Raw genomic sequence first — 13,126 nt, forward strand, 5'->3', positions numbered from 1 at the left:
TATGGCAGCTGGTCTACAAGGCTCCAGACAATCTTTGCCACTCTGCCAAAAAAATCATTTCAAGCGCTCTGAAGGCAGTAAACCATCAAACATTCTAAATGCTGTTCTTTTAACTTGTTATAGTCACCTATACTGGTTTTTACGATATTACATGTGAACACATCTTGACAACGTTATGATTTATCTTCGCCCAATACTCATTTTCACTGAGCAGAGCCTGAACGCATCCTAAGGTAACTGAATGGAACCTTCGTTCTCCTGTCAATTCAAACACCGATTGACTGTTTACATTGTAACATTATCAGAGATCGGCGACTAGAAATGCATAATTGCCGATGTCATGATCGCATATTTGACTGACTATTGGCGGAAAACGATCGTCAGTAAAACTTTATTTCACACTGTGATGGTTAACGTTAACCTGTGTAATTAATCCGCGCTTCACATCCGTGCGGATCACGGATCGGCAATGGTCCGTTACCCCACTATTCACCAGGCATTGAGCTTTTTTCAATTGCCCTCCAACACACCTGTCATACAGTAATTTGTTGTATTATGTTTATATTTTATACATTCTGGTATCCCATTTTCTTAAACCAGCAGTTACCACCTGGTAATATGCCCACGTCTGTTATAATTAGGTTGCTAGTGTCCCAATAAGACTCACTAAAGAGATTTATTGATTGAGAGGGACAAACCACCATAATGTAGCAGTGTTACATTTGAGATAAACATCCCTCATACCTCAGTGTGTGGTGTTCAACCATTTCTAGGAATGATTTTTTTGATGAACTGGGAAAACATTTTTATTTGGTATTTCCACTTTGCTTCAACTTGCTTTGTCTACTTCCACTTAAGTTATTGATATCCTACATTTCCCAAAATGCCTTTTAACACAAATTGTGTGAGCCTGAAAAGAAAAGATGTGTACCACTGAGTCAAACATGTCTGCATGGTGCTCTACTGAGTGTCCTCTCAGTGAGAAAATTGGTATCTCCCCCTCCTCTAACAATACTTTTCTCCCTGTATGTGATTGCTGAACATTGGTGCAACATCACACGCAAATACTGAACCTCTCTCTGACAATTTCATCACAGACCTCTATTGTGGCCTCTGCTTTTTAAATAGAGATGTATATGTGAACCGCAGTTTTGAAAATAGGCAAATTATTGGGTATAACTGTATTAAAACGCTGCACATAACATCTGCTTTTGTGCAAGATCGTAATGTCGGTGCTTTAAGAAAGTGCGAAGCAATCTTGGCACTTTTTACCGAGATGAGTGCGACGCAACCTGATACCATATCTGTATTGTGAATGTTTTACTTTCAATAGAGTTGAGAAGTTGGAGAAGTCGTGTTGGTTCTTCAAGAGTTCCAGATGTAATGGCTGGGTTCATTTTCTGGCATTAAAGGCTTTGGATCTCTCCTCTTTGAATCAACAGAGCAAAAGAAGAGCAGGCGCTTTACGAATGAAAAAGCTCTTTGTCTATTGTACAACGCTGTATACATAAAAACCTGAGGAGAGAAGTCAACAGTTGTCTCTTGACAACAGAGAAGTCAAGAGAAGTCAATCCCAAGGAGCATTCTGGTGACAAACATCCATTCATAGACTTTAGAAATCAGTGTGATACTAACACTGACCTTAAGATAAAGATGTGCACTTCATATAAACACGATAAAAGATTTTGCAGGTAAAATAAGTTCAGTAATGAACTCTGGGTCATTTCGGATTCAATTGGCAAGTATAGCATTTTGTTCTGCTACCTTGTTTTTTTGTTTAAGAACATTAAGGACATCATTAAAAGAAAAGAGTTAGATGGGAATATAAACCAATGTGTGTGAGTGAAGTATAACGCTGGAGCCGTGAGTAAAAAGAAAAAAAACATACCTCACTTCATATCTTGTTTGTGTATTCTGAACAGTTAAAACCGTTCGTCAAGAAATAGTTACACCAGGTAACCCTCACTGAGTCAACAGATGGTTAATAACTGCTAAGCTTTAAGGTTGTTGGTAGGAATTAGGACCGTATAGTTGTTTCTTTAAATCATTCATATTTATTCTGTTAGAACACAGTATTTCTGCACAGTTGCAGGTAAAGATTAGGCTACATTAATCATTTGTTTTCCCCTATAATATAATATATAGAAAAGTTCACCCAATCATTAATATCCTCTGCTCTTGTGTTTCACCGGCGTATCTGCAGAGGAGCGTCAGGTGAAGTGAACATACCAACAGGCTCGGTAGTGAATAGTATTAAACTAGTTGTATTAGATTCTAGTGGTGGCTGCGTAGTATTGTTTCTGACTTGTGTGATCCAAACATTGCCAATAGCTCGTAGAGCGTTGTAAAGTCCAAAAGTCGATGTAATTATTTCCAAAACTCATGCAAACAACATGTTTTTATCTCACGAAAAATATTCTGCTTCAATCCACATTTGTTGACGTTGAGCCTTTCAAAAACAACGTTTTTTTCTGCTGTCAACAAACTATTTGCTCTTCCGCTGGCGAGTTCTCTAAAGGAAGTTGATTTTAAATAAAAAATAGACTCATTTAATCAAATGAAATCGAGGATTTCAAGGATTTTCTAATTTCTTGACGGTGATGATGTCATAAATGATGACGTCTGATATTTGAAGACATTTGTTACAGCCCCGGTAGCAATATGTTGTAGCTTTAGAGAGAGCCTGGCAGCTGTTTCCAGTCTATTTCTATTCTCAAGTCAGTTTTTTTTTTTTTTACTGCCCAGAACTTCTGTGCAAAGTCACCACTGGTTGCCTGGCAACCTCATGCCAAGACGTTTCTGTTGTTCACCAAAGAAATATATTTACAGCCGATAACTCTGCCTAAAACAGCGAAATGTTTCTGATTGAACACACAAGATACGATGTGTTAATTAGTGTGCGTTAAGAGGTGTTTGGATTGAGCCAGACTAGCTGTTTCCCCCTGTTTCCAGCCTTTGAGCTAAGCTAAGCTAACTGCCGTCCATACTTAAGTTTCAGGAAACGTTTTCAACAATTCGTTCTATGTGCTAAGAACTCAAGTTAGAAACACAAAGACTGCAGCCGCAGTATGTGGTCTTCAGCGGCAAATGACAGAGCTGAGGCTGTTATTGAATTTGAGATATTGTTCCCTTCATCTCATCTGCATAGGTTCTTTTTGATATCTGAAACATATTGAATATCACACAGACATAGATAAGGACGTGGTGCTCTGAAATGAGCAGATGTGTGCGTGTGTGTGTGTGTGTGTGTGTGTGTGAGTGATTCAGCTCAGTCATGGAGGAGGACGAGAGAGAGAGAGAGAGAGAGAGAGAGAGAGAGAGAGAGAGAGAGAGAGAGAGAGAGAGATAGAGGAAGAGAGAGGGAGTGGAGGATTGTTGTGAGCCGGGCCCCGGTTTGCTTTTCAAATGTAAAAATAAAAATCCCCAGTGGTGTAGAGACGGTAACCCTGTTCCCCCGGGAACGGGAGGCTTAACACCATGGCAATGATGACTCACCGTCAGTCGCAAGCCTCTCTCGATTCAGATTCAGGTGCGCTAAGTTACACACATGCACACAGACACACACACACATCCTCCAGGAAAAATCCACCACGCTCATATGTACCCAGCTGCAGAACTGACTCAGAAGAAGAACTAAGACATCCTCTGATCTGCTAGTATGATGTGTATATATATATATATATATATATATATATATATATATATATATATATATATATTATGATAATCACATTGTCATATTGCTTATTACTAATTTAAACACAGGTTGGGTTTAGCACTTGACTTTTTAATTTGCCAAACGTGTCATAATGACTAATGGCGGTTCAGCCTGTTTGAATATCACCGGAATCGACTGAACTCTAGATAATGTAGACAGAAAAGTATCGAGACTCAACTGCTGGTTTCATATCAGTAGAGAAAACTAGGAATATTAATCCACATGTACATCATTATATTTTTGTTTTCATATCAACTAATGAATACAAAACTATTTTTAAAACTTTGATACGTAGTATATTTTAAGTTGCTGGTTGCTTGGCGATTCCTCCTCACGTCCTCAGAAATACGCCCGCCAAGTGTGAAGTCGAGTGGATGAACAGTTCGATGTCAACACACTTTGCTTATTTTTGTTGCAGCTAACTTCACTCTTATCTAAAAGAAAATGTAATAACATGTAAGTAAATAGGACTGCAACCAATGAGTTTTTTTAGAATTGATTAATCTGCCAATTATTTTCTCAATTATTCAGTTAATCATTTCGTCCAAAATCACATTTTCCCAAATCCCAAGCTGACGTCTTGATATTTTTTTTATATTGTCACTTTGGAATGTGAACATGTTTGTGATGAAATGCACACAGAAGAATAATGCATGTAAATGTGCTAATATGTGGCTCAGCATTTCTAGCAGAGTGTTTCTAGCAGAGTTGCAGTATTTGAATATGTTGTTTTTTTACCTTTTCTCCCTGAGGCTTATTTCTTCACCTTTCCTATTACACAGAATCGTTGTTGTTGCACGGACATTTGTGTGTTATCAGTTACTCCTGCAATCCTTTGTTTTATTTTACTTTTTGGCAGTTTGGCAATTTAAGCTCCCTCTGCTCATTGTTAGTCACTCTGAACAAGAGCATCAGCTAGAAGCCCAGCATATCAAATGTAAATGTGACCAACAGCGGCCTTAGTCTCAAGTAATCTTTGCTCACCGCCCTGTGAAAGTGTGCGTTTACATGCAGTTATCGCCACGCACGGCAGAACAACACTGACCAGTGGAGATGCGAGGGTGTGGGGAGGAGCACAGTTAGTTACATGTTAGAGGAGTTGCAACAAAACAAAAGGTTATAACATTTTTCAGTCGTACGAAGTCTCCTCAGAACTTTGTAGGAAGTAGAACAGCGTGTTTCAAAAAGTTGTCAGTGAGGAGCAGTACGGATTCTGAATGCTCAGGATGAAGTGATGAAGGCTGACCCGAGTGCTTCAATCGACGTCCAATGCATTGTTTGTTTGTTATTTACATATCACATACTAGATTATTCATCATGCATCAACATTAATTGATAAGCCTATTTATTTATTCATTTCTTCATAGGCCTACTTATGAGCAAATTCATTTTTATGGGCCAAGGCTGTAAATTATTTTTGTCGTCATACCTCCTTAGACATAACAGCAAAGTAAAGTACAATATAATGACCACCAGTTGGAAGAAGGTATTACAGCTTGTGTAGCAGCTGTGTATCTGACTGAGATCTTAACGACCGACTGACCGAAGGTTCTCTAAAGAACCTAAAGGTTCTCCTTTAACTCTCTCTCCTTCTTTCTCTCTCTCTCTTCCTCTATGTGTGTGTGTGTGTGTGCGCGTGTGTGTGTAATGCGTGCATTGTGTGTGAGACAGATGGATATTTAGATGGATAGTTGAATAGTTATGTTCTTCCAATATCCTTGTATATTTCTCACCGAAGCTTGGAAGCCCCAGACAGCCTTGTGCTTAATATTATGGAGCTTTGTTTCGCCCTACAGTACCACACATTTGTCATGGTACTTCTAAACTAAAGAGAGAACATTTCTATTTTTAAAGATGAACATATGAAGAAAATGAAAAGGGAAACATTTATATATTTGTGTTTTATTATACGGCTACGAAAACATTTTTGCATATTTTATAAACCATTAAAACAATCACTTTAAGTATAACGTACAGAGGTATAAATGTAAGGACTCCAATCCTTGTTGGAACTGAATTATATTTTTTGAGTCATACAGTAGCTTATACGATAATTACAAGGAAGTAATCATTTCACTCCAGTCTGAGGTGCTCTAATTTCATACCGCTCAGCGGAGGGAAAATAAGAAAAGCCAATTTACCTAATCTGTTTTTAGTATTGCATGGACCTGTGTGAGGTGTTTGTAACTCGTCTCCAGCTGGTGTTCATTGTGGCCTGTAGGAGGAAATAGATCATATTGGAAAGGCTTGTCTGTTAATTGTTGGGGGATGAACCCGTTATGCGTGTATGTCCGCCCTGAGGCTCCAATTCTTTATGCAGAAATCAGTTTCGACCCTTAACGAGGGCTGATGTCGATAAACAGACAGCTCATTGTCAACTTTGTCAGTTTTGATAATCGATGAATCATTTAAGTTATCAAGCAAAAACGGCAAACATTCCCTCTATTCTGCTTCTCAGGAGGTGCTGCTTTTCTGTGTTGTATGTTTGTGAAGTGAATATAATGGGTAATGTAAGACAAAATAAGTTACTTAAAACTTCACGTCATGCTCTGGGGAATTTTAATGAGCGTTTTTCCCACTTTTCCCAGACAGAAAACTTAACACAACCAAACGCATCATAAACACTAGAGACCATCTGGCGATGGGATCACAACAGCTGCGACGTCAAATCGGGCATCGGGCCAGGGGCGTATAGTGGAACTCTGCCTTTAATTTGATCTACACACCTGTAAAGTTTAGTGATACAGCCTCACGCTGGCTCGGCTGGTAATAAAGTTTTAGTTAAACAGAAGTGTAGTGCTGAATCTGACACTACTCACAGAACAGGTGGCTGTTGAAAGCCTTTAGAGAACATCTTCCCCGCTACAGTATACGTTCCTGGTGATTGTGTGATTCAAACCAGGAAGCTTATGCACACAAGCCTCTTTCTTTAACTCCCATTGAACCTACTCTTGCTTTAAACATGATAAATCCACCTCACTGTGGCTTTAGACTGTATCTCATATAGAGCTGAAACTATTCGTAGATTCAACAGTTTTCAACAGAATTAGACAATGACTTAAGAACTGCTTAATTGTTAAACTCAAATTATCAATTTCTGCCTCCTAAAACTGCAAATCATTGGAATAGCTTTGCAATTTGAGGACAGTTTTCATTGAGCTTTCTGACATTTATCTTAACTATTTGATTAATCCAAAAATAATCAGATAATATGATAATGAAAATGATCATTATTTGCAACCTTAATTTCAAGGACAGGGTATTTTTCTTTGGCTGTTTGGCTGGTAAATGTATTGCTTTACCAACTGCAGACTTCAAAACGCTTCAAATGACGGTTTGGTGAAATGACAGATATTCGACCGTCTTGACAGCCAGAGCATGTTGCTGCTGTCTGAATAATTCCCCACCCTGTGTCACCAATAAAAAAAAAACTCCACCACATCGTCTGTTGTGTCTAATTGTAATCTACATGTATCAGTAACAAAAACCATGTCAGAGGACGACATAAGCAGCTTATCCAGACAGATTACTTTTCTTTTCTTTTTTTTTTTGCCTCGCCTTGTTCTTGCAAAGATTTGAAGAGCGCTAAATGTGAGCAGTGAGAATGTTTAGTCTCCAGCATGTCGTAATATTTTATAGCGTCTTTGGAAATAAAAATGTATTAAAGCCTTGTATTGCTATGACAATATATTGCTTTGATAAAAGTTAATACTTTTAATGTGTGCATCATGTTTTATCTTTGGGGGGGGGAGAGTGTTTTGGTGCATTTTTTTGTGTACCCCTGTACGGGTGTAAAACAATTCTCCATCTGTGCAGGCCAATTATTGTTTTCTACAACGAATATTCAGCAACTCTATCTAATTATACCCCCAATTGCCATGGCCTTAACATTCGCCCCAGTACCTTGTCTGGCTCTGCAATCTATGAGGCATCTGATGAAAGCTGCACTCCATGATGCAATCAAAGAGCAAGGCTCATTTTAGAAGTAGCTAGTTCAAACAAGAGAGAGAAAACTCGGCATGTTTAGTGGGCTGATTCAGGGCAAACTGCAAAAGTGACTCACAACGCATTTACAATTCATCTAGTTATTCTTGCATTGCAGCTCGCAATAATTGCAGCGATAAAGTGACCGCAGCTAATAATCTTTAAGCAAGCGTGAGGGCATAATGAGGAGGAAGGCAACACGGGGAAACGTCTTTAAGGCGTTCGTGAGGTAAGCTTAACAAGGGACTCGATTGGTTATAGGAAATCAAACAGGGAAGGTTTTAATCAATGTTTTATATATTTTCTTAGGCAAGTGTTGCACACACCAACAAGATAATAAGAATTAAGTTTTAGCAACTTAAGTCTGATTTCATCTGAAAATAAATGTATTATACGTACAGTAAAGCATTACTTCTTTACAGATTTTAATCCAATGAAACACTTGTAACATTTTGAATCTTTAAAGCGTTGCTGTTGTGTAAGAGACATAATGTTCTGTAACATATCAGTGTCAAACTCTGCAGTAAAACGGGGTAAATGTGCTGTAAAATGGAAACAGTGCACCAGAAGGGGCTAAAACGCTGCATAAAGCTGCAAGGTTTCATAAACATTCATTGTGTTTGTATCAGTGCAAATGACATCATTCGCATTGAGTCATTTGACTTCCTATTATTAAGACATTATTAATTTGATTAAGTCCCCAGTTCTGAAATATGATACACCACATAGCCCCTCATATTGTGTCTTCAACACTTTGGCTCATTCCTACACTCATCATAATGTTATGGATGTCCAGTGTGTCCTCTGTATATTATTTTATAATGATGTTAGTCTGAGTCAGGACCTCTCCATATCTTAATGATATTACCAGCCAGTATCAAACAGAGGATGCTTTGGCCCTGAACATAAACTAAATGATGTTTACAGACAAGAATTAATACGGTATTTGTGTGAAAGAACCTGAATGGAGGTCTGAGATGGAAGGATAAGTCCAGCGCTGGGATCTGACTCCCTTACTGTTGAATAAAAGATTGACAGCGGACGACTGGGAAGGGCTTGTTTGAGGGGGGCTGTGTTATTGAATTGGGTGGTGGAATGAGGAGAAGGAGAGGTGGAGTCCCAAATGAAGGTATGGGAGTGGTGCCGTGTCGGGCCTGGCTGTCTGTCTGTATGTGTGTGTGTGTGCTGGTGTATCTATGCCTCCCTATCTGTAGCTTATCTCTATTCGAGCAAATGTCTGTGCGTGAATGTACGTGTGCGAGTGAATGTGTCGGTGTGAGAGTTAAAGGGGGGATGCTTCTGTGGAGGGGGTTGTTTTGAAAAGAGGAAGCGGGAGGAGGGGGTGAGGGGGGGGGGGGGGTGGTGGTGTGCGAGGCTGCTTTACAGAGAGATGGATAGGATGGATTGAAGGTGTAGAGCGGTGATTGGCAGGCGGGATGATGTGGCCCTGGCTCAGCTGCAGCGCAGAGATGTAGGCTGCTGCTGATTGACAGTTGGGCCAAGCCTGGGAACCACAGCGCTGGATCGGCCACAAAGAGAGACTGAGAGAGAGAGAGAAAGAAAGAAAGAGGGGAGAAATTATAGATTTAAAACCAAAAATATGTCGTCGCCAACGTTTTGCTTTCTGTTCCTGGATAGTTCGATACCGCCATCTATTGTAAACTACTCTTGTGGTGTATTTTCACAATATTTCTGACGGTTGACGACGTGCTAATCCAGCTTCTATGTGCTTAACTGTGTTGTGCAAAGGGAGAATGATGAAGGGAGAGTAGGAAAGACGAGCGAATGACAGCAAACCCTTCACAGAAACGAACAATGAGTCATAAGGAAAGCCCGGGGAGGGTGTAGAAATCTATTAAATGTATGTGAGCAGGCAAAGTAAAGTAAGTGGTCTGCAGTGCATCTCGAATAACAAACTTCATTCTTCACTATAGCTTGAGCCGAAGGCTGCACCTAATGTTTTGTTTTCATTATTGAACATTTTTTACATATATTTCTTCTTTAATTGTTTTTTTTTAGTTTATAAAATGCAAAAAGCTATAGAAAAATACCCATCACAACTTCTCAGAGCCAAAAGTGATGACAAATTGTTTATGTCTACAAAAATCGCAAAACCCCAAAATAATCTATGTTACCAAGGAGAAAAAGCTGAATCCTGAAATGAAAGGGGCCAGAATACATTTTCCATTAGTAGGTTTGGCATTTTTCTTGATAAATGACGTACAAGCAATCAGCAAAGTTATTATTAAATGGGAATGATTAAAACTTTAACACCACTATTACATCTTTTGTGAGATTGCTAGCTCTTCATTTAATTATCAATGTTTATTGTAAAATATTGGGCCTTGTATAAAGAGAAACGCCTTGAGTTCTTTTGTGGGTGTTTGTGGAAACCAGGAAACATTCAAAAATGTATATGAAGTATTCAAGATACAGCTGGGCAAGCTAAACTGAAACTTGTATTCATTTAGTACTGTGGTTCTCTTCAAGATGTTACTGAGGATGATTTTTTTTTTTTGTAAAACGGGATCGTTTTTTAAAAGGCATGTCAAGTTTCCGAAAAAGAACCATGAGATCCGACAGCATCTCACTTGCATGGCAGCTAAGATGGCTGATGACAACCCCTCCTCAGGGGCCCCGACGGTGTTTTTACGAAGCCGAGGCAAGTCAAGTCAACTCATCGCAAAACTGATTACCACCGCGTATCATGTTTCAGAGAACGTGCAGTTGTTCACTCCGGTGCCATTGTTCTTTACGAGTGGGATTGTCCTTATTGTGAATCATTTACTTAAATTAAGATTAAACATGACAAAATACCTTTAGTCTTTAGGACTCCGGGGACTATACACTTGGTGTCAAATAGTTAGTCTCCTAATAAAGTTTGTTGCCTTTGATCCATGTGCTCCAGTATATTTTGGACCCAAGCTTCTCTTGATACAAGTTATTCTTTGAGCGCCGGACAGGTCTTAAATTCCTTTTGAGGCGGTTGAAGTGAGCTTAAACTCCTACTTAACTTTAGTCTTTGATAAACGCTAATAAATTGAACATTTTGTATCAGGGCGAGTAAAAATTGCCTTTGGGTAAGTACATTTCTGACCCACTGAACTTTGACTGTGATTGCTCTAAGACCAATGCAACTACAGTAGTCTCTCTTATTTCCATTTATCATGCTTCCAAATGGATAGTAGTAAAAAATATCCTGCACCCACGACATTGGTGTTGGATCCAGTTAGACATTACAGTCCCATCGCGGGAACTTTGCCTAAATTGGCCATTAAAAAGTTGAAAAAGTTCACACTTAGTGTTATTAAATAATTATTAATGGCATCAATTCCAATTATGTTTTTGTTATTTATACACTTTCTGACTGCAACGCCTGCCTGATGCCAATTAAGACATTGAGTTTGGCCAGTTGATGTTTAGTCGGTGCCAGAACGTAAAAGGTTTTTCTATTTCTGTCTATTTTTCACCCAGCGATAAGCCCGTTATCGTTTCCTCTCTGCAACTGGCCTCCCCTCCTCTCTGTGTGTGGTCTGTGCGACCAATCAGATCGGACGCCACCGGTCTGAGTTAAGAGTTGTGTAAGGTGAACACGGTGGTGGCTACTTCGCATTTACCAGTCAAATAGTAGAACGGGATGCTTATTTCATCGCAGAGGCTACATATCCAGGGTTGAAAATGACGAATCAATCTTATACCGTGTCTTGGCAATTATTAAGTGAGGCAGATCAAGCCGGCAGCAACAATAATCAGGGGCAATCGCTCGATTGACTCGATTGCAGCTGGTCCGTATGTAGCTGACAACCCACTATCAGGTCTTATTAACGTATTGGAAAGACAAAAGAAAGGAGACGTGTTGCTGCCATATGATTTCCCCCCGTCTTTCTCTTTTTTCTTTCCTCTCTTGGAAAAACTATTAGAATAGCTGTAACTGTAGAAACATACTACACTTTGGACTTATCTCAATCATATATTAGAAGTGCATTCATCATCAATGATTGAACGTATTTTGGTGTGTAATTTGTTCGAGGATTTTAAACATTTTATGATGATGAATATTTTAAATGAGTCTCTTTGCTTTAAGCATTCCGGCTCTGTGCTAAGTGGAAAATTATTTTTGAATATAATATACTATAACTTTCGGCCTCAAATTAGCCGTGTAACTTAAAAAAAAACCGATGCAATTAAAAGTATTAGGAATCACCATCAAAGGGAAGCAAGAGACGTAGAAGCAGTGATTCAGGAGTGAAACTCTCTGCCTTTATTATTCTCTTGTCTAAATCCACCTTTCGCAGTCATACCAATCAATAACAGAGGCTAAAATTGATGTGAGTCCAGTTTTGATTTTTGTTATTCTCCTGGCGATCTTGTAATGCAGTATGTGTGAATCTGTGGGTGTAAGCACAGTGTGCATTTTATCTGAGAGTCTGATGAAAATATACAGCAGCAGGCGCGCGCTGTGGCTTTGTTGCACTGTCTGACCAGAGAAGAAAGAGATAGGCCTTTTAAAGACATAATGTGGTTCTTCTGAGGCTGCCGGGAATTATAGCCTTTTCGTTTTAAAACAATATCCGATGTCTGAAATAATTGACGCCTACTCTTGTTAAAAAAGCCCGCCGGCATGAAAGTAAAGCACATTACGACGTACCTGCAATTCATTTTTCGACAAAAGGAAACGGAGGACTCTCTACTTAAATAATATTTTTGTGGGCTCTTACTATTTTCACGTGTGCCATTACTTCACTTGCACCAAGTACATTTTATTTATTGAGTGCTGTCAACAAACCTCTGACAACAAAGGACGTGAAAGACAAATAGTACATTTAAAAGAACAGACTTCCCAGTTCGTTTCAATATGTGTGGACGTGTTGGAGTATGAAGAATAGTCCAATTTGGGGAAAACAGTATATTAAGTTTCTCAAGTTCTAAATTTTCTCTGAAAGGGACTTGAACCCGACCTAGTTTCCGAGAGGTCCTTTCCTTATTGGGATTATGTGCATGACAGCCAAGCAGTGAGCTATGACGTTTAGCCGCTGGCAGGAGGGCCCATAATTTACCATAAAAAATGTGTTCTGGACTTTTTTCTAACAATACATGACTAATGGCGAAAAACTTTTCTTCAGAGTAAATTTCGAATTTGAAGCAAATTAGCTTCTCAATTACCAAAAGAGTAAGCATGGCACTTAGAAGAAAATCTGGAAACACTACATGGCTTTTTTTACATCATCAGGCCTGTGCTAATATGTCAGACTGAAGACTGAAGCTGGGTGTCTGAAGCCAGCCTTTAAGTTGATGTAGCACATCATCTACTGTGTATGTGGGCATATCGGAGGTTAGAAGTGACTGCAAGCAAGTAACTTGGCTTGGTCTAATAGTAGTGGTGTGATGTTGCTGCACTACATTGTGAATAGGATTGTAATATAT

General features: G+C 39.1%; 1 protein-coding gene across 3 annotated transcripts in view; it reads left to right on the forward strand.

The window, feature by feature from the left end:
• Positions 1 to 13,126, forward strand: part of ldb2a (LIM domain binding 2a) — a gene marked incomplete at its 5' end in the record, with an annotated part of 84,067 nt that overhangs the window by 21,111 nt on the left and 49,830 nt on the right. The gene's annotated exons all lie outside the window — the stretch shown is intronic.

Source organism: Pholis gunnellus, assembly GCF_910591455.1.
Source record: "Pholis gunnellus genome assembly, chromosome: 10".
NCBI lineage: Eukaryota > Metazoa > Chordata > Actinopteri > Perciformes > Pholidae > Pholis > Pholis gunnellus.